The 26,834-nt window shown below is 39.9% G+C and overlaps 1 protein-coding gene and 1 non-coding gene across 2 annotated transcripts in view; both read left to right on the top strand.

Annotated features, from left to right (window-relative positions):
- Positions 1-26,834, top strand: part of LOC126249514 (autotransporter adhesin BpaC-like) — a 119,566-nt gene that overhangs the window by 46,287 nt on the left and 46,445 nt on the right. The gene's annotated exons all lie outside the window — the stretch shown is intronic.
- Trnas-cga (transfer RNA serine (anticodon CGA)) lies at positions 3,299-3,373 on the top strand. Its single transcript has one exon. It is a non-coding gene; the product is annotated as a tRNA-Ser (tRNA).

Raw genomic sequence — 26,834 nt, 5'->3', positions numbered from 1 at the left:
CAAAATAAGATCAAATAAGATCAAAATACAGGTATAGTACTGGAATAAACCAAGTTTAAAGGGCAATGTGCCTTCCATTTATTTTCTATTGTGAATGAGTGGTGAGTCATGAAAAAGAGCTAGTTCATTTCAGGGAGTGAACAGTTCTGATCCGATCTCTGAAAAGAACAGTTTTTCCCATCTCTACTCCGCATGTCTCTTATTTGGCGGCCCGTTGTACACGTTCCCTTAATGTCCTCAGAGTTCTTAGTGGTTCATCTTGGGGAGCGGATCGCACTGTCCTGCTTCGCTTGTATCGGTCCATAGTCGGACCGAAGCTGGATTATGGGAGCTTCGTCTACTCGTCTGCTCGGCCATCCCTCTTACGCCGTCTCAACTCCATCCACCATCGGGGGTTACGTCTTGCGACCGGAGCCTTTTACACTAGTCCCGTCGAGAGTCTTTATGCTGAAGCTGCCGAATTACCATTGACCTACCGGCGAGACGTACTGCTGTGTCGGTATGCCTGCCGACTGTTGTCAATGCCCGATCACCCCTCTTATCAGTCCTCCTTCGCCGATTCTCTCGACAGTCAGTACGGTTGTATGTGTCTGCCGACCTCAGCTCACTCCCAAAGGAGGGTACTCCAGCTGCAGTGTATTGCTCACGGTTTGTCGAACTTCGTGCTCTACTTGCCGGTCACACCTTTATTTACACCAATGGCTCCAAAACTGACGATGGTGTCGGCTGTGCCTTTGTCGTTGGTGCCGCCACCTTTAAATACCGGCTCCTTGACCAATGTTCCACCTTTACGGCCGAGCTTTTTGCTCTCCATCAGGCCGTTCAGTATGCCCACCGCCACCGCCATTCATCGTATGTACTCTGCTCTGATTCCCTCAGTGCTCTTCAGAGCCTTGGAGCTCCCTATCCGGTCCATCCCTTGGTGCAACGGATCCAGCAGTCCCTCCATTCTTTCGCTGATAATGGTTCTCATGTCAGCTTTCTGTGGGTTCCCGGACATGTAGGAGTGCCTGGGAATGAGGCTGTTGATGCTGCAGCCAAGGCTGCAGTCCTCCTGCCTCGCCCAGCCTCCCATTGTGTCCCGTCATCTGACGTTCATGGGGTTGTTTGTAAGAGGCTTGTGTCATTGTGGTGGGATGCTTGGTCATCCCTCCAAGGAAACAAGCTCCGGGCAGTAAAACCGCTCCCAACTGCTTGGACAACCTCCTCCCGACCATCTCGGCGAGAAAAGGTCCTTCTGACCAGGTTGCGGATTGGGCATTGCCGGTTTAGCCACCGCTACCTGCTCTCCGGTGACCCAGCCCCGCAGTGCCCTTGTGGTCAAGCATTAACAGTGCGCCATGTTTTATTGTCGTGTCCCCGCTTTAGTCAATCTCGTGTTGTCATGTCCCTGCCATCTACTTTACCGGATATTTTAGCTGATGACGCTCGAGCAGCTGCTCGTGTTCTGCGTTTTATAACTTTGACTGGCTTGTCCAAAGACATCTAACCTTTTTACTTATTTTATCTGCATCTTTGTCGGGACTTTCTGGTGTCCCCCCCCCCCCCTCCCCTTGAGTTTTACTAGATTCCATGTGCTCTAACAACTGTGACTGGGCGCTAATGACCTCAGTAGTTGAGCGCCCTTAAACCCCACAAAAAAAAAAAAAACCTTCCATGACGGTACATTTGTTAATGTAAACTCGAATAAGGAAATCGTTCAAAAGCCACAAGTTGTCGTTGACTACAACAAGAACAAGAATATGGGGGGCGTGGATAGGTGCGATTCTCAGTTACAGAGCTACCAGATGGCCAGAAGCAGGCTGAAAAAATTCTATCAGAAGCTTTTCCACCACTTGTTGGACATTGCATGCTACAATGCATACATTCTGTACAAGAAGCATGGTGGCGAACAAAGTAGAATGAGCTTCCTGATTAGTCTTGGTGAACAGTTGACCATATCTTCACCACATCAAGGGACATCAGTAGGACGACCACCTCGAACACCAAAAGCAACACACCTTACAGCCAGGCGTTTTCCAAACCTTCTGCCACCCACAACGAAGAAAAGACCAACAAGTAGGTGTGTGGTGTGTACGAGAAAAGGCCTTCGCAAAGACACTTCATACGGTGGGCAGAATGTGAAGTTTCCTTGTGTGCAGCACCTTATTTTAAAATGTTTCACACTGAAAACGATATGTAATATTGTGAAAATACAGTTTTGTTAACTTCCGCAATATATTTTATTCATTTCCACCTAATATCAATTTAAATTCAACAATGAAAATGCGAAGGAAAACCTGAGAACAGTGCGCAGCACCACCGCGAACGGGCGCGCTGTCGTATATTACCCACTGTGGAAGAAGCGCACGCGTGCGCAAACTACCCACTTCACAGGTTAATGGGAAACATCCCTGGATTGTAATACAATGATTACTACTAGACAGTCTGTAATACACGCTATGAGTACATTTGATTCATGATTGTTGTTGTAGAATTATTCTAGGGAAAACATCAGAGAAATTTAAATTACAAAAATATTGTCATTCGGAAGTATAATCCCTTTAGGCTGCATTCATGTTCTGTAGTCATTTAAAAAGTCAGTTATACATCATCATTTGCTCTTAGCTTCAAATTCACTATTCTGAAACAGAAAGCTTTTTGCACATGCTGCTGCTGCTGCTGCTGCTGCTAATAGTGATCCTTCTCCCCAAGAAAGCTCTATGTAGTCTTGTTTGTTATGACCTTGATTGATTAAGAAAGTAGCTGTTGTGAATAGGATTTTGCTGGATAACACCAATATTTTAGTACAGCTGTTTATATTTGGCAAACATTTGATTTTTCAGTAACTGCCAGCGTTATCTCACTGTCCTTCTTTTGAGTGATTGTCAAAAAGTGTAAGAAGAACCTTAATGATGATGATCAAATCTCCGTGACTAAGAGCTGAAGCAATTATTATGTACTGATAATCAATATTTAACATTTCAGTTTTCATCAGTGGTTGATCTATATAGTTGGTAGTTAAGTGACCGTTTCACGGCGGAAATATGCATTTGCTGTAGTGGCCTTGTTGATATACAGAAGCACTTTGTTTGATGAAACTTCCTGGCAGAATAAAACTGTGTGCCGGACAGACTCGAGCTCGGGACCTATGCCATTCACGGGCAAGTGCTCTACCAACTGAGCTACCCAAGCACGACTCACGCCCCGTCCTCACAGCTTTACTTCTGCCAGTACCTCGTCCCCTACCTTCCAAACTTAACAGAAGCTCTCCTGCGAATCTGGCAGAAGTAAAGCTGTGAGGACGGGGCATGAGTCGTGCTTGGGTAGCTCAGTTGGTAGAGCACTTGCCCGCGAAAGGCAAAGGTCCCGAGTTCGAGTCTCGGTCCGGCAAACAGTTTTAATCTGCCAGGAAGTTTCATATCAGCGCACACTCCGCTGCAGAGTGAAAATCTCATTCTGGCACTTTGATGTTTGTAGTGGTGTTAGCATTCAAGTAAATATAGCCATTCTTTTGACCGAAAATAGTGAGGAAAGTAAAGTAATGTTTCTGACAAATTATACAACAGAACGTACATATTTTGAGAATGAACAGAAGGAAAGGAAAGCAAAATGTTTTCCAAGCAAACCAAAATTTTATGAGAAAAGTAAAATTTATACTGAACTGAACCTGGCTTCTATTTTTGTTTATTTTTTTAATCTTTGTTCTGTATTTTAAAATGTCTAGATGGAAACTCTTAATTGTGAAATGCTTTCCCCATGGACAACAGTTTTTATCTCTTAAAATATATTGGTTATTCTTCAACATTTTTAAAATGATGCGTGAATTGTGAATAGGGTCCACTTCCAGTGTACTTATTTACTCTCATCATTATGGTCTGTTAATAATGTAACAACATTTAAATGACACCATCTGCGTTCGTAAAGAAACTTAGTACAGATGTAAAATGAAATGCCATTTTTCTCACATATTCTATAATTTCATGTTAACCATTGCAATGGTATAGTCGATAAATTTTATTACTATGACTGTAGACTCACAAGATTGTGCAAAATACCAGTTGTAACAAAAACAATTTTGTGAATGTAGAATATTTCAGTTGAATATTTGATTTCAGGTTGAAGGAAATGCGGCCAGTAATATTATAGTTACGCAAAGATGAATTCTGAAGGGTCAATTATTGATTGATTGTAAAAAAATTAATTTTGTAAAATTGAGTGGAATACAGTTCGCAGCACATCACGTGAAAATTTGCTGTTTCAGGTTAACGTAACATTTCACTCCATAATAATACATCAGAGTTTGCATACAGCACCCTCACAAGTGTAAGTAGAGATCTGAACTTGACAAACCAACAGCTTCTCAGATCTCAGGTACAACTTCAAGAAGCAGCTACATCTCTTCATATATTATAGTCACATCTCACTCAGCTGAATACTAAAATAGCAGCACCAATGTGAAGAGGAATAACTATGATGAAACAACAAATGTAAAACACAGACTCTGTCATCCTAATACACATTTTACAATTATAGTTCACTAAGTGTTTTGCTAAAACATTCAGTAAAAATTTTTTCCTCCCCAAAGGCATTGTGTTCTGCATTGCCAATCAAAGATACTAGTACCTGATGTGACACATAAGTGACACAGATGTGATTTCTTTTTTCTGGGAGCTAATATCTTGACACCATGAAAATGATGATAGGATTTTCTCCGTTGGATGAGACTTCTGAAAAGAGGTGGACTTAATATTGTTCTTGTGTTAGGCAGAAAAGGGCTGTAGAAAAAAGATTATAATTCTAAAAAATTATTTACTTTATAGTACCCACCCCCAAATTTGTTGTTTGATGTGGAAAGAATACATTCGGCCACACAAGGACAACTTCAAGGTTACTCAATAGAGAACTGAAGCGGATATTGGATAATTACTCCCACAATGGTGGAACCATGTGCTTTTTAACCAACTTTTAAGAAAATGCAGTGAATTTTCTTAAATGCAGTGGCAAGAAATCAAGGGTACCATTATTCTGCTGAGGTATATAAAAATAAAGAGGTGAACTGTGGTTTATAAAAGACAAAACAATTCAGTTTTCACTGAAATTATTTAATGTATTTCTTAGAAACATCCACACGTCTGTAGAGGCATACATGAAAGGCATGTACATCATTTGCCACTTCATTACAACGCAGACTGCTTGCATACAAAATGTATGTATTATCAAGAGTGGGGAAGTACATAAATCAGATAATCATTCTACTAAAGGAGTAATATTTGTGAAGGACACAAATAAAGGGAATTAAGAGTGAATATTCTCAATAGTGGATATTCTCAATAGAGAGCTGAAAGTGGAGCAAGTGGGAGAGGTGCGTTCTTCACTGCAACAAAATTTGTTATAAATTATAATGATCTATTACCTAAATCATACAGTGAGCTCTGGGATAAGCAGATGGAAGAAGTGGAAAATGTCTAGCAGACTGTAAATAATGGTTTAAATAGTATTTTTTGTGTAATTTCCTTAATCCTGGCTTTTGAATATTTACTTTGTAAGATTTGGACACAATGGAATTGTTGCTATGATGAGAATTTGTGGGTAAATAAAAAAAAATTAAATGAACACTGGTCATTGTATAGCAAGAACAGCGTAAATCTGACTTCTTAGCTCTGTTTTAAAATGTAGTGGCCACCACTTAAGAGCCATAAAAACTCACTAATGAAATGTGCTGGACAGGCAAGTTCATAGAAGGCACTGTCACGTACTAGGGACAGGGACAATAGAGAGAAAATTTCTGGGATCATATGTGTAGTAAAATCAGGGCTGAATTGAAAACATCCTGATTATATCAGATGGACAAAAACAGATATAAAACGTTGATAGTTCATCCAACAGGAATCCTACAGCAGAAGCAGTATTGTTAGCTTTCGGCACAAGCAATTATTGTACCTTATGAAACAGAAATTGTAGGTAGAAAATGCCAGACAATGGTGGTGGGGCAAATACAGATTCATATTCTAGAGGAAAAAACCTTTTTTCACAAAGCACCTAGCATCCAGCGCACGCTGGTCTATCGATTATTCATATGATTTTGAAATGCATCCCTGTTGGTTTTTGAACATTTTTGAACACATTATAAGTTGATATCCGAATATATCATAAGTTGAGTTTTGAATACGTGCATATTGTACATGAGGTTTCTGCCAGGAGAATCCCTGTTGCATCTAGAGATAAACTTTCCTGCAAACAAAAGAGGACGGGGCTATACGAGCTGAGCGGAATAAAGCCGAATGGGTGAATGAATGCCAATCACTGTTTATTTACGTTGTTGACTGTTTTTGCGAATGATTAACATTCTTATAATTACTAGTGAAAGCCACACATTCAAACTACCAGAGTGGAAATAAATGACTAACAGGAATAACAGGTAAAAAAGATTACATGTTATCTTCTCGGTGTATCCAAGAAAATGAAATTTTGGCAAAGTTTTTGGCCAGACCGCAACACCAGTAAGGGCTAGTTGTGCAGTCCCTGGCTAGCAGGTGCATAAGTTCTGTTGTGGGAGTACTGCTGAAAACGTGTTGGACGAACACGTAATAATGCCTAACCGGAGAATAAGTGCGGTATAACTAAACTGGTGATTGTGGCAGGGTTAGTGAAGTTGACCGGAGAATAAGTTTTGACACTGGCAGGAATAGCTACAGAATTAGTGATGACAAGATTGTTCCCTAGAATGAGGAAGGAAAAGAAATGGGGACATCACACAAATTATGGAAGAATATGACAATTCGAAATTTTTACAAAAATTTTGTACCACAACTTTTCGATCTCATGCTTGAGAAGCTGGTGCCTATGAATGGAATGGGAAACTATTTCCTAACATAAAGCTTTTTGCTTGTAGTAGGCCTTGGCATTTGATATTGGTACTTCGTGAATTATATGACCACTTGTTCCAAAACAGTCTCATTTATTTGGTGTGTGTTACAATTGCTGCAATATTAGACAGTATTTAATTTTATCTGGCAGATAGTGACAAAATACACATAATCAACTTGACAAACCACACCAGTCTTGGGTACTATTTGTATTAACAGCTTTTTTAGTATTAGACAGTGACATTTCATTTTTTCATGTAGCAAAATGTTTGATGAGCTTTGATGAGGTATTAGATTCTTTCCCAGAAAGAAAAGCACGCCATGTAAAACTGTTGCAAGTTTAGAGAGGAAAAAAATGCTAGGACTTACGGATTGAAGAAACATGCACTGTCTTGCATGTCTCTTGTCTTTACTGGTTTTGTGTGTTCTATATTTAATGTCATACAAAAGAGAAAGTTATTAGCTAATAGGCAATAAATAGTGATAATTTTCTGAGGAGTTCTTGTTCTCTTGGTTACAAATAATCCCATCCAGAATTAATTGAGAGTTTTATAAGGAGGGGCAGCATGTCAAACTGGCCAACGGGAAACAGGAGAGGCACCACGGGACATTCTAATTTCCACTGTCCTAGGTGTAGTTTGATGGCATCCATTACAAAATAAACACGTTTGAATTTTACAGAACGAAATACAGTGATGTGCGATAGAAGAATGCTGTGTGAAGAGGCGTAGCACTGCACTTTGGGACACTTAAGACCAAATAACGTGGCTTACATTTCCTCAAAGACATATGTTTTCTGTTTCAGACTCTTCAGAAAGATGTGCGCTACAAAATGAACACTTTTTGAAAAGTTGTTTTAGTATTTGGCGTCCTAACTCAAACGCTGGAGGGAGGGGGGGGGGGGCATTATCTAGTATTGCCACGGTTTGGAAATACCATAGATTCGGGACTGATAAACAGCGCAGTCTGAGTTGTAGTGGGTAGTCTCCACATGACCCATGTTTACGTTTAAGTGATTTTGCTGTTTCTTCTTCATTTATTGCTCTCACATCAAATGAAAACAAGATGGATTTCTGTAACTGGGAGCTATCAAGTGAGTTAAAATACATTCACATAATTACGGAATGCTAAAATAAGTTATTAGTTTCAGATTTTATTTTATTTCCATCTTTATGACAATCCAGCATTATTCGTCTTGCACAACAATGAAATTATTTTTGTCAGTTTGCTAAAGAAATTTTGCTTTTATTAACCTTTCTCGCTGAGGGCAGTCCATTTATTTGAAACAAAATGTTTCATTCCACACTATTGGCTAGTTTCAATAGTTTGCTGAGTTTAAAGTGCATGTTTTCATCTTCTGGCACATATGGCATTATGCCATACTAAAGAATCAAAAATTAGGTAATAAAGTACTGGTACTCAAAGAAAATTTACATCTGAATCCGGACATACAAGTGTACACTAAGCCGAATCATGCATTTTGGTATGGTTCACGAAATTCCGATGCTCTTGGAGTGTCCTCTGATGTCTTGTTTCTTTTATGGCATAATGTAAGATATTTTAATGTTTTACACGTACGAACATATGGGCTTCCTGCGTCATTGTAGTTGCACAGGTGCGGTGACGTGCAATATCTGGCGCTCTCTGGCTATTACTAAAACGAACCTATTTCTAATATGTTGCGGGTAAATATTGCAAATTGTGGTTTGAAAAGTGTTACTTCCAAAGTAAATTTCTTTTACACAAGATGAACTATGTGCGAGAATGTACAATGAATTTCTTAAATCACACACCATTTATTTGACTCTCATTAAAAAAAAAAAAAAAAAAAAAAAAAAAAAAAAAAAACTCTTGGAGGACGACCATTTAGAAAAATTTCGAGCCCAGATCAGACATTTGTGTCGTTATTAAAAATTTTACTGTCACATTTGAGTGATGTATCTTAAAGTGTAACACGCATAAAAGATCAAATTTATGTGTGAAACCTTACATTCTCTTAAAGCTTATTAATCTTTGAGGCCAATATTATATGAAAAAGCTTTTCTTTTCTTCTAGTAATGCCATGTATAGTAATTTAAACCATTAACTTTTCCTGTTTGTGGGTGCGCTGCGTGACTGATGTTGCTATTGGCGGACTACATCACATGTCCTATGTACTGAATATCCGCCGTCATTGGCTGGCGAGATCACGAGACATGACCTATTACTTTCTTACACAAGCACCTCGCAGTCTAGATTTCAATGCTTTGGAAAGTAACACGCGGTGTTTGGTGGAATTGCTAATACGAAAATATGCAGCGTACATGTTACTGCAAATCATAGATCTTTCCAAAAAGTGATTTTTCTCCCGCTTAAGTTTCATTTTGTAATGTGCCGGGAAATTCTATGCTGGCGTATAAAACCATAATGATTCAACAGATCGATAAGTTTTACAGTTCCGAGGAAAAGTATACTGTCACTTTTTAAGTGTGTTTTCACCCTGGAGAAACTTTATTTTGAGCTGGGAAAAATTCGGGAATTTTTTTTCCTTGTCTGTGTATACACCCTGTATTAGTGCACAATTATTAATAAAACATCCAGAAATGAAGAATTTCTAACTGCTGACACAAAGGGGCTTCAGTGGGAATGGCAGAAATTGGGCTGCCATGAGCTACTCCAATATCTTTGAGGCGAAAGAAATAAATTGCCTTTTCCACCAGCATATTCCCATGAGTACATAGCCAGTGAAGCTGCCAAGCATAACTTATGCTTCGATGTCTGAATTCTATGCTCCACGTGTGTTGAAGAGTGGCCCTGTGACATAGTTGAGGGGATGCAAGGCCTGCTGCCTAAGGGATGAATTTTGAGTAGAAGTTAATCTTCTTGAGGACTACTAACATTTTCTAGTAGGTTCTTTGGATTAGAGCGTGCATCAATTGTGGCTACATGTCATTCTATGCATATGCATGTTATGTGTCTTGCATTGAGTGAGTGCATACACTATAGCTGTACAACCAGAGAAGAGCCTCGACAGATAAATTGGGCTTAGCAAGGCTGCTTCATGGGCCTGCCGCAACCAGTCATGTTTGTTTCTAGGTGGCAATGTCTCTTTGTTATGGTAGTCATTCACCCTTCACAGTCAAAAACTGCTGTAGTGGGCAACAGCATTAATAGGGCTCTTGGCTCTGTGGTTCACAAGGAATGTTGCATTGTCAACTTGACTGAAAGTGCACAGGCAACAACTATGTTATGTTCCTGCACATTGGCAACATCACAGAACAGCCCACCAGAAACTGTTCCCCAACTGAAGAACAAGAATACTTCGGAAATAGGTTTCCTTGCCTGGTTGGGAAATATTTGGATCCTTCTAGGTGTTTCAGCCATTTTGACAAAACTCGCAGAATACACGGAATACCACAGAAATCAGTCACTCATAGTTTCATGCACAAAAACCAAAATAGAATGCTCAAATATATCGGGAGTTCACACAGAACAGAACACAGAAATAGACCAAGTACTGATTAGCTAGCTGCGCAGCTGTCCTGCATGTTCCCGGCCCAGAGGCCACTGTTGTGGACTATAATAGTGCTGTTACATGTCAGGAATCTTCTTTCACCATTCAGAGTATAGGTATTCCAGTTTTTCTTCCAAAACTTCTGTTTGTCAAAATTAATCTTAAAGTCATTGTCTTAACATGGATTGTAAATTTTTGAAATGCCATACTTTGTTCTGGCCAGTAAAAATGAGCTTGTTGAATTACTTGGTGGGGCTTACAGCATTTGTTCCAAGTTTCAGTAAGTAACCTAGAAATATTGGAGTGTTTGGAACACCAATTGGGAGAGGTAGGTACTTTATAATATTCCTCCTAATAATCTGGACAGCTCTGCCAGTATAAAAATCGGATATGAATTTATGATGAAGTGCATGTTTATTGTAGACTTTGCCCCATATAATGGAAGTGTTCTACTCAGCTCCTTGATGACAACTATTTGTGTAGGCATGGGAATTTACCTAGCTTAATCTTGAGAAAAATATTCAGAATGTCAAATCTTGTGAAGCACCATGATAAATGTTGAACTGTGCTACCGTCTCTTAACCCGTATGCAAATCAGTGTACTGTTACTGCAAGAATTACTCCATTATAGGAGTGCAGCTATCAGGTTAAGACATATAATATGCATAGAGACCTTTAGTTAAGCTGTGCATAGACAAGCTGCGATTGTGTGCAAAATGCAGTTACGTACATCAATATGTGACTTTAAATGTCGCCATTTGTAACTGACCCGCTTTAACCTCTTAATTACTATGGAAATAAGTTTATTTGTAAGAATAAATGACATAAAACTAAAACCAGTTTTGATGTTATTCAGGAAAAAATGCAATTTGTCTATTAAATAAAGTTGTATTTGCTCTTCAGTTTTACTTTCTCTGTGATTAATGTTTGTTCTAAACTTTGTATTAAAAGAATAAATATTAAATTGAAAAACAATGCAAAGGTGACCAGAATGTTTATTATTACATGGTTAGTTAGATATAATACAAGAAAATATTTTATTCAGCTCTAAATGAAAGCAATAATGTTTTTTTCCATTTCAGTGATATTCAGTTTGTTCATATGTGCACTTGCTGTTAAATATTCCAACAAAGCAGTGGTACTAAAAAATATTGCCATTAATTCTATAATGTGGTTCCTCTGTAACACTCCAAAACAACATTTTACACTTAGTGTACATGTTGTAACATCAGTGCCCTGCATACAACCACCAATAAATGTTGACTGGCACTTTGGATTGTATTCTTCAGATACTATTACTTTGGCAGTGTTTATTCACAGAGTAACATGTGTGAATCCATGTTTTGTCTAAATAAACTACTGGGCTCCTCGTGCATAATGTTTCCGTAAAAATCGTATGTAGTTAGTCGTTTTTGAAACCGTCAACTCATTTGTAATTATAACTTGTTTCTGCAGGCAAGATTTAAAAACAAATTTCATGTACAGATACTTTTCCACAACTGGAGATGAATGGTAGTGCCCTGTAAGGTGCCTGCTATCTGCCATATGCCTGCTGCATATTAAATATGAAATAAGTTGTATTTTATTTCTATGTCCTTTATCTTGTAAGAAACACAATCAAAGCTGTAATCGGAAGGGAAAGTAGAGCAACAATAAACAGAGATAGAAGAAAAAAAATGGTTTTATGTTAGGCTCAAAACAACAACATACTAGATGGTGACCTTACATGCTATGGACTTTCGCAGAATGTGGCCATTTCATCTGGTAGACATCTCATGAATGAAAGGCCACTAAGATGAACAGTTTATGGGTAAGGTACTACGTACCTTAAAACACTGAACCATTCGGTCCAATCCCACACCTTCCCCTCTACTCTGAATCTACATCAGTACTCCACAATCTACCTGTCTGTGTGTGACGGAAGGTACTTCTGGTACCACTAAGTGATCTCCCCCCCTCCCCCCTCCTGTTTCCACTCATAAATGGCACATGGGAAGAGTGATTACCTCCAATTTCTTGAATTTTGTCCTTATTGTCACTTTGAGAGATGGGTGTAGAAGAACTTCTACATTATCTGACTTGTCGCAGAAAGAACTCTCTCAAAATGTCAGTAGTAAACATCTCGTGCTCAGTGCCTCTCTTGTAGCATCTGCCATTGGAGATTTTAGAGCATTTCTGTAATAGTCTTGCACAGACTAAACAATCCTGTGACAAAACGCATCACTCTTCTCTTTCCCTCCCTCCCTTTGCACCCCCCCCCCCCCCCCAAATGAGTCCTACTGCGTAGAGGTCCCAATTTGATGAACAGTACTAAAGAATCAATCGAACAAGTGCCTTGTAAGCCATGTCTTCAGTTTATGTATGAAGTTTCCTTTAGATTCTTCCTGTGAATATGTCGGCATCTATTTTTCCTACTATTTGTTTTATGTGGTCATTCCACTTAAGGTCGCTCTGGGTAGTTAATCCTAGACATTTTACTGTAAACACTGTTTGCAGCCATTTGTCATCAATAGCGTAGTTGTACAGCAGTGGATTTCCTTTCATATGTATTGGCAATATGTTACATTATTTATGTTCAGGGTCAACTGCTAGAGACTGCACCACTCATCTATCCTATATAGGTAAGTCTGCAAATCTGAATGAACTTATTATGGTCTTGTTACTTTCTTGTAGACAACCATATCATCAACGAACAGTCTTAAAGGGCTTCTGACACTTTCTACTAGATCATTTATGTACATTATCGCACTTCCTTGGGATACCATGGGAAGTACTCTTACATATGTCAATTTTCTTCCATTAAGAGTGATTTCTTGTGTTCTATCTTCAAGGAAATCTTGAATCTGGTTGCAAATCTGGTCTGATATTCCCCCCCCCCCCTTCTTTCCCACTGAACAGCAGTGCAGGACGGTGTCAAATGCTTTTCTGCGGTAGAGGAATGGATCAACCTGAGCCCTATTGTCTACAGTTCTACGGAGGAACAGAGTGAGCTGAGTTTCACAACGTCTCCATTTGCAAAATCCATTGTTATTTTTATAGAGGACATGTTCGTTCTCCAGAAAGTCGTAAAAAATATTCCATAATTCAACAGACGAATATCAACAGTTTTGGCCTATAATTACATGCATCTGTCCTATGACCCTTCTTGCAAACTGGAATGACCTGAGCTTTTTCGCAGTCCCTTTGTTGCTCCAGTGATGTATGATAAACTGCTGCTAGAAGAGGTGCGAGTTCCTTCAGATAATCTTTGTTGAATCTTACAGGTATCTCATCTATTCCTGATGTCTTTCCACTGCTAAGTGATTGTAGTTGCTTTCCTATTCTGCAATTGTTTGTCAAGATCTGCCATTTCAACATTCATACGATGATTGAAAGAAGGGTCCGTATTATGATATTCCACAGTGAAACCATTTCGGAAGGCCAAATTCAGTATTTCGCCCTCCCTGTTCTCTTCCTTTTCAATGTCTGTATGGCCGCTGAGTGACGGAATTGATTATTGTGAACTGCTTACTAATTTTACGTAAGACCAAAACCTTTTATGGTTTTAGTCAGATCAGTGGACAAAATTCCACTTTCCAGGCCACTGATCAGTTCTCTCATTGCTCTCCTTAACCTCATTTTTTTCCCTTCAGCTTTTGATTGTCCGCTAGGCATTTACTTCTCTTGGATCTGTAATGCTCTCTTTGTGTACGTAGCAGTTTTCTAACTCTTGCTATTAAATCATAGTGGGTCTCTCCTTCCCCTTAAGACCTTGCTCAGAACATATTTGTGTGAGGCATATTGAACGATGCTTTTGAATTTTTCCATTTTTTATGTTGACTACTCAGGTACTGTGCTGTTTGTATGCTTTCACTCTCCCTACCCTTCTTAACATTTCTTGTAAAACCTATAGTCGCAGTTTCTATCACAGTTTTCCTGTGCATTAACTGATTCGGTAAGTTCAGTTCTGTTTCTGGCTAGGTGGTCTAAGATAACATGTTCGTGGGTTAACTATCTGCTTGGAGCAATTTTTGGACCTAACGGTCAGAATAATGCCACACGAATGCCTGTCTCTGGTACTAGTTTTGATAATCTGACTGTCTCCCAATCCATGAATGGCAAGTTTAAGTCACCCAGTATTACAATAGCTTGATCAGGAAACATATTCACAGAATTTTCAGTATCTCTCTGGAACGCCAGAGGGAATTGAGAATGGCCTACGAATCTAAACAGGACATGTCATTCGTACCATCACATGCTACTATTTGTAGCTGGTTGCACCCAGTGCACTTGATAGCCGACAGCAGGGCCTCCTCCATATTTTGGAAAAAGACCGCTTAGAAGCATACAGGGTGCAGACGCATTTTTTTCCCCACAGTGCCTTTTATTTCGGTGAGGAGATTCAATTACCTGCCTAATGTTGGAGCTCACAATGACTAGCATACCGTATTTACTCGAATATAAGCCGCACTCGAATCTAAGCTACACCTGAAAAATGAGATTCGAAATCAAGGAAAAAAAATTTCCCGAATCTAAGCCGCACCTGAAATTTGAGACTCGAAATTCAAGGGGAGAGAAGAGGTTTAGGCCGCACCTCCAAATCGAAACAAAGTTGGTCCATTGTAATATGAGACACAATTTAGGTCGAATGAATGACGATACAGCTACAGTAGTTTGGTTCGAGTCATAAACTTAGCAGTTAAGCTTTACCAGGTAGCCATTGCTATGCGTCAGGCGCTCCGTCCGTATTTATACGGGTACTCTTCCTTTTTCACGTGCTTCGTCTGGTTTGAATCTATTGCTTATTTTGCTTAGATCTGATAAGTGCCGTTTTCTTTGTTATAGGTGTTTACGTTACTCTAAGCTGAAAATGCATTACTGTACTGTGTCATGCATTGTTTGTCGCATTCTGATAGTGCGTGTTTACGGACTGTCGCCACTCGCAGCATGGCTTGCTTTTGTGCGCGCTACTGCCGCTAACAATAAAAAAAAAAGAGAGAGGAATCGTCTCATTAGCGAAACAATGGCAAGAGACTGCTATTTGTTGTTACTTACACTGCTGTTTCTTTGATAATGATCAACAAGAACCAAATAATAGACTGCGTATGATAGGACATGTTCTGAACGAGAGTTTAGCGAAAAATTTTCTCTGTTTGAAAATCTTTGCGGCCGCTTCTTTAGTACATCAAATTCTGTACACAAATTAGTCATCTTAGATTTGAAAATCTAGTCAGTTGCCGTGCTTCATTTCTGACTGTATCACTTAATACGAATATAAACATGACACGATACATATATTCTTCCGCGTTTGCTGTTGTCTCACTCTAGTCTCGTAGTTTATTAGGCAGGCAAGATTTAAATGAGATAGCAGCAAACACAAAAGAAAACATGGCAAAATGTTTATATTCATATTATTCTTATGGTGAAGAGAATACTGCATGTGATTCACAATTCATGAAAGTTCCTATTAGCAACCATCTCTTGTCACAGGTATGAAAAATTTCAGAACGTAGAGTTGGCCATATTGACAAACATCCCAAACAGTCTTGCCAGTCGGATTTTCGTAGTACATTGAAATTCTGCTACATTCGAAGATGAACAATACGGAGTTTGTATTTACTTCATTGCATAATGTATGAAAATGCAGTGGTCGAAACTCGGGGCGGAGAAAAAAAGCTTGTCTTCCACCTTTTTTTAAAAAAAAAAATTTATTTACTGACGCAGAGGTTTTGGCGCCAGTATTTATCTTTGTGCGTACAAACCATGCCTGTGTAGCGCTACATATATTCGACAGCAGAAGTTCGTTGTGGCGGCACCTACCAACGTTTTTCAGAACTCCCGCTTGCTTTGCACTAGATTCTAAGCTGCAGGCAGTTTTTTGGATTACAAAAACCGGAAAAAAAGTGCGGCTTAGATTCGAGTAAATACGGTACCCGTTGTCTGCACTGACACAGACTGGGCAGGAAAATCAGCTGCTGGCCTGCCAGGAGAAACATCCCATGCTTTCTCAGAAGTCTTATGAACACTGGGTAACACCTCTTACCTGTTTCTCTGGTTTAAGGAGCCAGACATGTGGCCTGTTCCTCTTTTGTCTCCCATCCAGACACATGCGGACTCACCACTGTCCGCCACACACACTCGAGTGGAGACATAACAGTCAGATGTTGTGTATCACAAGACGCAGTGACAACCTGGTCACTAGAGGATTCCAACGGCACCAGAGGTGTCACAGGTCACAACACCAGCATCCTGATGTAGCCAAAGCTTTGAGAATCAGCCAGAAGGCTGTTGACATGGTCAATGCAGATTCCATCTGTTTACGGTCTGCAGCAAAGTTTCCTTCTGTCCGCTCACAACTAGCACTGTCCCTATGCCTATTGTGCTGTGTGAAAACTGAATAAGACAAAAAATATAAACAAAAGAGTCAGGAGTAACTGAGAAAGTACAGACAGACTTCTGCAAGAGAGAAAATTGCTCAACAATGGTGCTACTGAAGTTCGTATGTTCACAAAATATAATGAGAACAAACACTAAAATATGCTCTCCAGAGTTCTCACTGTAGGCTAAGGTCAGAAGCTGTACAGGCTCTTAAAATACACATTACTCTACTAAAAATGGATTTACCAACAGTTACTTTTTAGTAGAAACACTGATCAAACTCTACGGTCTGTATTAACACAGATTTAAATGGACTTACATGATGTGCCGCTTCTGGCAGCAGGGAGCTACCTGAGAAACTTGCCTCACACCAAGATATACACCAAAATTAACAAAAGAAAACTTGAGAATAAGTTCGTGAACACTAGTCTTCTCAGAAGTCCATTAGAATACCACTAATCTAAACCTCCCCCTTGTCAGTTTCTTTGTAGCTTTCTATTTTGTACGACATAAGCTGTAAAGGTTTAGTGAAGTTACTATTTCTTTGTATTAATAATATTCCAAAAACTGCCACCAAATAGCACAGTCACTCATGCTGTCAGGGCATATTTATTGCGGGAACTCGATCACTTTTTCTGTGGATTAAATACTTCCAATTCTGCTTGTCCCAGCATCTTTTCCCTTCTACCATAATTTGTGCACCATTTACTTGCTTAGTTTCCACATTTTGTCACCTTTTCCATCTGCATTGTCACAGCATTCTCCTTCTGTTCATAAATTAATTCAATTTTATTAACAGCAAGCTTCCACTGTAAGCTAACAACGTGCACTACTTTAATTTGAGCATGGCTGTACCTAGTCATGTTACCAATTAGTATGCACTACTGCCAGGTATATGGTTCACCTGCTGAGTAATATCATACTTATGGTGACTCACTCAAAAAAGTTTATCCCTCATGTAAATATATAAATAAAAAAACTTAAATCCACAGAAAATAAGTTAACATTCTATCAATAGTAGTCACAGCTACATTAGTAACGTACAAAAAAGGAGTGACTACTGGTGCCCAACTGCCTTGAAATATTTCACAGTTCTTCAAATGGCAGATCGTGCCCATTGTATTTTGGCTTTTGAAACTAATATACAAGGAATAAATAAGACGCTGCACTGAATTTGCTGGGACATACTCTCAAACTCAGGATTCAATCTTCCCTGTCAACAGCACATGCTAAAAGTAATGAGTTTAGTACAGATTTCTTCTACTCTTGCCAAACGCGTGACTTATCTCAAATAAAATGATCAAATTTTCATTTTACTTTTAATGTTGCAGGCCTACCAGGGTGCATACATGCTATTCCCTGAGAAGAGAGGACTACACCCCCTTTTATGGCTCAGCCCATCAACCTGTTCTGTGAGAGTCTGATCCTTTTGTTCTCAGTCTGAGCGCCAAGAAACCGTGACATCAAAACTGTGTTTACACTCTCGACGGTCCCATGAAGCACGCTTTAGAAGTAGTGCATTGGGAAGGTCCCGAGTATTCTAAAACTTATGCTCTTATATTTCGTATCCGTACTCCCTGTTATGGGTTAGTTGACACTCAAACCTTGGAGTTGATCAATCTCTTGTACAACTTGATGACTGCCATGAGGCCTCCAGCAGCCACAGCAGAGCATCGCATCTGGTGCCGAGTGTCTGCCGGCAGTCACGCAATCGCAAAAGAGCCTTCCCCCCCTCCCCCCATGCTGTGAACCTAACATCCATTTGTGTAGAGTCTTAGAATATATTCTGAGCTCAAACCTAATGAGACATTGAGACATCTCTAACAGAATGACTTACTCCATGTCAATCAGCACGGGTCCTGAAAACATCAAACGTGTAGAGATTGCCATCTTGATTTAAATGTCCAGAAATGTAAAATTGTACACTTCGCAAAGTGAATAAACGTAATGTCCTGTGACTAGAATATTATGGAGTCACATTTGGAATCGTTTAACTCATACAATTTGTAGAGGTATGAAATGGAGTAGTTACATAGGTTCAGTCATAGGTAAAGTAGTTGACAAACCTTGGTTCATTCATAAAACACTAGGGAAATGCAATCAATTTGCAAAGGACAGTGCTTTAAAAACCTTTATGCATGGAATATCGATCATGTGTGGAACTCACACCAGATGGGACTGACAGGGTAAACTGAATGTATACAAAGGATAGCACAAATGGTGACTTTTTTTTCTGTGAGAGGGTGTCACAGAGAAGCTGAAAAACCTGAATTGGCAAATGTTAAAAAGATAGATGGAAGTTACAGTGTGAGAGCCTACTTACAAAGTTTAAAGACCCAACTTTGTGTTGAATATGAATATACTACAACCTCCTAAGTATTACTGCCATAAGGATAGTGAAGACAAGATTTGACTAACTGCAGCATGCTCAGAGGTGTTAAAAACACGGAATGCTGCCAGCAGACACAGCAGCGGCTCACGCTTGCCAGCAGCCACATGCTCCACTTTGTTTCGTACAGAATATCTTGTGGTGGTGTGTAAAGTTACAAAAAATAAGTTCAAATTGTTGAACAAGATAGTGTACCCAGTTTCCTGTGCACCAGTATAAACTCAATCCAGAAATACAAATTAATGCACAGTGCTGCACTATGTACTCCACTCAACATAGTGAACTGTATGGCCGCTTGTTGGCTTAGGGTGACAAGTGTAAACCTCTGCTGTGTCTGCTCTCAGCCTTGCAGCAGTTGGTGTGCTAGCAATCATTCTTCCCGCACTCTATATGTAAATGGAACAGGAAGAAGTCATAAAATGGTACTAGTAATTTTTGACAGTTCCTGTTTCTGCATTTGAGCAATTTAAATATGTGGACTGCATAAATTACTATGAGAAGAGCAGCCATGAACAGCTTGAAGAGTTAGTAGAGTGTTTAACTGCAACCTGTACCATTCACATCCTAAAGAAATTCAGCAATTCTGTAGGCTCAGGTGAATCATGCTTTCAGATCATTAGCACACTGTAGGCCAAATGTGAACAGTGGTTCAGATTTTCTACACATTTCTTAGTGTTGTGGCAGTGTCCATGAACCATGGACCTTGCCGTTGGTGGGGAGGCTTGCGTGCCTCAGCGATACAGATGGCCGTACCGTAGGTGCAACCACAACGGAGGGGTATCTGTTGAGAGGCCAGACAAACGTGGTTCCTGAAGAGGGGCAGCAGCCTTTTCAGTAGTTGCAAGGGCAACAGTCTGGATGATTGACTGATCTGGCCTTGTAACATTAACCAAAACGGCCTTGCTGTGCTGGTACTGCGAATGGTTGAAAGCAAGGGGAAACTACAGCCGTAATTTTTCCCGAGGACATGCAGCTTTACTGTATGATTAAATGATGATGGCGTCCTCTTGGGTAAAATATTCCGGAGGTAAAATAGTCCCCCATTCGGATCTCCGGGCGGGGACTACTCGAGGACGTCGTTATCAGGAGAAAGAAAACTGCCATTCTACGGATCGGAGCGTGGAATGTCAGATCCCTTAATCGGGCAGGTAGGTTAGAAAATTCAAAAAGAGAAATGGATAGGTTAAAGTTAGATATAGTGGGAATTAGTGAAGTTCGGTGGCAGGAGGAACAAGACTTTTGGTCAGGTGAATACAGGCTTACAAATACAAAATCTAATAGGGGTAATGCAGGAGTAGGTTTAATAATGAATAAAAAAATAGGAGTGCGGGTAAGCTACTACAAACAGCATAGTGAACGCATTATTGTGGCCAAGATAGACACAAAGCCCATGCCTACTACAGTAGTACAAGTTTATATGCCAACTAGCTCTGCAGATGATGAAGAAATTGATGAAATGTATGACGAGATAAAAGAAATTATTCAGGTAGGGAAGGGAGACGAAAATTTAATAGTCATGGGTGACTGGAATTCGTCAGTAGGAAAAGGGAGAGAAGGAAACATAGTAGGTGAATATGGATTGGGGGGAAGAAATGAAAGAGGAAGCCGCCTTGTAGAATTTTGCACAGAGCATAACCTAATCATAGCTAACACTTGGTTCAAGAATCATAAAAGAAGGTTGCATACCTGGAAGAATCCTGGAGATACTAAAAGATATCAGATAGATTATATAATGGCAAGACAGAGATTTAGGAACCAGGTTTTAAATTGTAAGACATTTCCAGGGGCAGATGTGGATTCTGACCACAATCTATTGGTTATGATCTGCAGATTGAAACTGAAGAAACTGCAAAAAGGTGGGAATTTAAGGATATGGGACCTGGATAAACTGAAAGAACGAGAGGTTGTAGAGAGTTTCAGGGAGAGCATAAGGGAACAATTGACAGGAATGGGGGAAAGAAATACAGTAGAAGAAGAATGGGTAGCTCTGAGGGATGAAGTAGTGAAGGCAGCAGAGGATCAAGTAGGTAAAAAGACGAGGGCTACTAGAAATCCTTGGGTAACAGAAGAAATATTGAATTTAATTGATGAAATGAGAAAATATAAAAATGCAGTAAATGAAGCAGGCAAAAAGGAATACAAACGTTTCAAAAATGAGATCGACAGGAAGTGCAAAATGGCTAAGCAGGGATGGCTAGAGGACAAATGTAAGGATGTAGAGGCTTGTCTCACTAGGGGTAAGATAGATACTGCCTACAGGAAAATTAAAGAGACCTTTGGAGAGAAGAGAACCACTTGTATGAATATCAAGGTCTCAGATGGCAACCCAGTTCTAAGCAAAGAAGGGAAGGCAGAAAGGTGGAAGGAGTATATAGAGGGTTTATACAAGGGCGAAGTACTTGAGGACAATATTATAGAAATGGAATAGGATGTAGATGAAGACGAAGTGGGAAATAAGATACTGCGTGAAGAGTTTGACAGAGCATTGAAAGACCTGAGTCGAAACAAGGCCCCGGGAGTTGACAACATTCCATTAGAACTACTGATGGCCTTGGGAGAGCCAGTCATGACAAAACTCTACCATCTGGTGAGCAAGATGTATGAGACAGGCGAAATACCCTCAGACTTCAAGAAGAATATAATAATTCCAATCCCAAAGAAAGCAGGTGTTGACAGATGTGAAAATTACCGAACTATCAGTTTAATAAGTCACAGCTGCAAAATACTAACGTGAATTCTTTACAGACGAATGGAAAAACTGATAGAAGCAGACCTCGGGGAAGATCAGTTTGGATTCCGTAGAAATGTTGGAACACGTGAGGCAATACTAACCTTACGACTTATCTTAGAAGAAAGATTAAGAAAAGGCAAACCTATGTTTCTAGCATTTGTAGACTTAGAGAAAGCTTTTGACAATGTTAACTGGAATACTCTCTTTCAAATTCTGAAGGTGGCAGGGGTAAAATACAGGGAGCGAAAGGCTATTTAAAATTTGTACAGAAACCAGATGGCAGTTGTAAGAGTCGAGGGGCATGAAATGGAAGTAGTGGTTGAGAAATGAGTGAGACGGGGTTGAAGCCTCTCCCCGATGTTATTCAATCTGTATATTGAGCAAGCAGTAAAGGAAACAAAAGAAAAATTCGGAGTAGGCATTAAAATTCATGGAGAAGAAGTAAAAACTTTGAGGTTCGCCGATGACATTGTAATTCTGTCAGAGACAGCTAAGGACTTGGAAGAGCAGTTGAATGGAATGGACAGTGTCTTGAAAGGAGGATATAAGAGGAACATCAACAAAAGCAAAACGAGGATAATGGAATGTAGTCAAATTAAATCGGGTGATGCTGAGGGAATTAGATTAGGAAATGAGACACTTAAAGTAGTAAAGGAGTTTTTCTATTTAGGGAGTAAAATAACTGATGATGGTCGAAGTAGAGAGGATATAAAATGTAGACTGGCAATGGCAACGAAATCGTTTCTGAAGAAGAGAAATTTGTTAACATTGAGTATAGATTTAAGTGTCAGGAAGTCGTTTCTGAAAGTATTTGTATGGAGTGTAGCCATGTATGGAAGTGAAACATGGACGATAACTAGTGTGGACAAGAAGAGAATAGAAGCTTTCGAAATGTGGTGCTACAGAAGAATGCTGAAGATAAGGTGGGTAGATCACGTAACTAATGAGGAGGTATTGAATAGGATTGGGGAGAAGAGTAGTTTGTGGCACAACTTGACTAGAAAAGGTATCGGTTGGTAGGACATGTTTTGAGGCATCAAGGGATCACAAATTTAGCATTGGAGGGCAGCGTGAAGGGTAAAAATCGTAGAGGGAGACCAAGAGATGAATACACTAAGCAGATTCAGAAGGATGTAGGTTGCAGTAGGTACTGGGAGATGAAGAAGCTTGCACAGGATAGAGTAGCATGGAGAGCTGCATCAAACCAGTCTCAGGACTGAAGACCACAACAACAACAACGTGGCAGGAATGCTTTCTTTTGTCTGACTTATTGAGTCTTGGATGGTGACACTGTATGTTGTAAAATATTCAGTGTGCCTTGTAACACTTTCAGGACAAACATCTAGACGGTGGGTGGGCAACAGGTGGACCGTGGTCCAGACTGAACCGTGATTGGTTTCAATCATACAGTGCTAACAACATACGATTCAGCCTGTTACAGTGTTAGAAAGTCACACAGAACAGGGGCCCTCATACATTCAGTATTATTATCAATATGCCAATATAGTGACTGTCTGAGAGCGAATATTGTCGTATTTGCAATACTAGAAATATTGGTGAACAGTACTGAAGCCGACCAAAATATTCATAGTATTACCAATGTGTATTGAGCGTGTGATTGTGTGTTTTGTGTGTTTAACAACTTGGCATTCTGTTCACATTTTTCCAGTTTGATTTCTGTATAATAGAGCCACTATACGAAGTGTTCAAATGATTTAGACTTTCAAACTTTTTAGACTGAACAAAGAAATGTCATGATTTACTTAGTGTACTAGAAACAACCTGTGTGTATACAATCAGTCATCAAAAGTATTTTTGGACAAATATTTAAAAAATGCATGCTAATAGTACTTGTGGATAATGCACACTATACAGGGTGTCCCACTCAAACCTCCTTGATTTCAAAGACCCAGGGAAAAAACCACAGTAGATAAGACAATGAAAAATGCACCACATTGTAGAACATATCAAAGAATTTATTTATTTATCGTCAATACACCTCTACATGTGAACCATTTGTAGTGCAAAGAATATAGAGTCCACACTCAATTTCTTGCCAAGTTCTTTGTAACATTTCCTCTGTTATTGTTGCAATCGCATTAGTGATACAATGTCACATCATAGGAATATCGTCCACTTTGGTCGCATACACGCGGTCCTCCACGAATCCCCACATGAAGAAATCGAGCAGCGTAATGTCAGGTGAACATGGTGGCCAGGCAATGGGTCCTCCACATGCAATCCAACGATTGGGAAATTTTCTATCCAGGAACTTGCAAACAGCCGTTGACAAATGTGGCAGAGCTTCATCTTGTTGAAAAATGATGTTGGGTTGCAAGTCTTTTATCCGAGGGTACACAAACTGCTCTAACATGCCCAGATACTGACCCATTCACTGTTTGTTCCACAAAGAATGGTCCAACAATCCTGTCGTGCATTAGCCCGCACCAGACATTTAGTTTAGAGCTATCATGAACATGTTCAGTGATGACGTGCGGATTTTGCGAACCCCAAATCCGAACATTATGCTTATTAACCCTTCCTGATAGATGAAAGGTTGCCTCATCTGAGAATAAACATCTTTCCAGGAAGTTGGCATCCATATCAATACGCTGCAGCATATCCGCAGCAAATTGCTGTCGGTGTGGTTTGTCGTTCAGCGTCAGATGTTGCAGAATTTGCACTTTGTAAGCACACATATGAAGATGCTGGTGAACAACACGATGCAGTGTTGATCAAGGTACATCAGGTTGCCTAGATGCTTGACGAATTGACCTACGTGGGCTCCTGAGAAATGTTTGTATGATATCCTCCACTGTCTCTTCTGAAACTTCGTAACGTGCCACCGCCAGAATGTTTCAGAAAACTTCCTGTTGCCAGAAACTTCCTGTACCATTCCTTAATTGTTTTCACATCAGGTGGATCACATTCATACACACGACGATAATTTATTTGCACAGTAATCGGCGATTTTATTTCTGCAAACCACACTACTGCTTGCGCATGCTACTGTGGAGTTGCCATTTTCACTTCATGTGACCATGCTGCACTCTGGCAATGATACTTGACACTTCTGATGCAGGAATATAAATTCTTTGAGATGCTCTACAAATGTGGTGCATTTTTCATTATCGTATCTACTGTGGTTTTTCTCTCCTGGGTCCCTGAAATTGGGGAGGTTTGAGTGGGACACCCTGTATTTTAAACACTCGAATGACCTGCATATTGCCAAAACTCACAAAGTTATTCCTAATTGGTTGTCAACTGGGATTTCCTATCTATCTTCTTGGCGCATTTTTTGTTTCTATTCTTTCTCGTATTAACATGAGTAAATAATTCCTGTCCATTGTGGACATATTAGAATACTACAACTGTTGAAACTGAAAGTAATTTATGACAAATTAGTGGCAATCAGGTGACTTCATTGGCATGTATTTTTCCATAACATTTCAGAATGCCTGGCATCCCATTTTAAGATGTTTGCATTTATTTATGTAACATGAACATAGTTTCTTTACTAACAGTGTTGGAGAATTTTGCACCGGAAGTTTTTAAAACAGTTATTGTGAAATGTTGTATGTAAATAAACAATACTGACACACAAATAAATGTAAACATCTGAATATGGGGTGAACTTTGTCCGATAAATGTTAATGATACAGGCACAAGAAGTGATGCTATTGCATCATGGGATGAGGCAGCGTGCGAGCTTAAGTAAGTGTGTGAATCAGGCCCGCAGGTCACAAATGGTTGCCAATTCCCGATTGAGACTATAGTGATGAAACTAATCCCTTCCTTTTCTGAGCATGTCTCGAGTCAGAGCATTCACTGCTGGTGTTGTATACAGTGTCACAGTTCATCCAGAGATACTGGAAAAGGGGGGGGGGGCACATGAACGGAGAGATTCTGACAAACCACCACACGAAAAAAAGAATCCCATACCATGAGATCATGATACCTTGGAGGCCAGTGGTGCAATGAGAGATCCATATGCCTGTTTAAGGTGTACAGGCAGCAGTGTTGTACTCTTGACAAAACTCATGTCACTCAGTTGTAACTGCATTGCACCTGTTGAAATGGAGACACAAAATGCCATTTGTTTTGCGATGTGTGCCATCTCAATTTGGCCTATGTGGGATAATGAATGAGCTAGCTGCACCAGGGAGACCCATGTGGGCATGCAAATGAACCTGCAACTTACTATTAGCTCCTGGTGATAATGGTGAACAGTCTGCTGAAAATTTCCGTGTTATTAACTGCTGCATGGGTATTAAACTGAAAACAAAGTGGTTGTGTATCTGAACATGAGTAACACAGAATTTCTAACACATGGATGTTCATTTCAGCAGATCATTCCTCAGAGTATGACTGTACCGGCACTAAGTGTCTTATTTTACTATGACACTGGCAGACTGTTGCAGAAATAGCTGTTACGTTGTTTATGTCAAACAGAACATAGTGGGCATGGAGGAACTGCATGCGGCTGATGTGGACTGCCTGTTCTTGACTGCCATAGAAGCAGGGTAATTCTTGTGATGCCAAACTAGGATTTAATGTGGTGGTGGTGGTGGTGGTGGTGGTGGTGGTCATTGTCGAATTTTTTTGTGTTGTTACTGATCTATTTGTGGATTGGCTTGTTGAATGATTCAAATGCTTGTTCCATTTGCAGAATTTGTTCTGATGTTGAATCAGTTCTGACATTCTTGATGTACAAATGAGCACTTGCAGTGTGAAGCACAGAGGTCTACCAGATACCATGTGTTTATTTAGAGGTCATTCAATAAGTAATGGAGCACTTTTTTTCCCCTTCTGAAAGCAGGTTGGTTTGGGTTTTGTTCAGGATTCCAATACACCATATTACTATCCACTCTTTTGCGTATAAAACCCTATTTTTCAACAATCACCGTTCAATGCAATGGCCTTATGCCACCTTTTCTGGGAGCGCCTGTATGCTCTCATGGTACCACTCTACTGATTGGCTCTGACACCAATGTCTTGCTGCATCATCCATGTACT

The sequence above is a fragment of the Schistocerca nitens genome, chromosome 3 (genome assembly GCF_023898315.1).
Source record: "Schistocerca nitens isolate TAMUIC-IGC-003100 chromosome 3, iqSchNite1.1, whole genome shotgun sequence".
In the NCBI taxonomy this organism is placed as follows: Eukaryota; Metazoa; Arthropoda; class Insecta; order Orthoptera; family Acrididae; genus Schistocerca; species Schistocerca nitens.
This window is presented reverse-complemented; position numbering and strand designations above follow the sequence as displayed.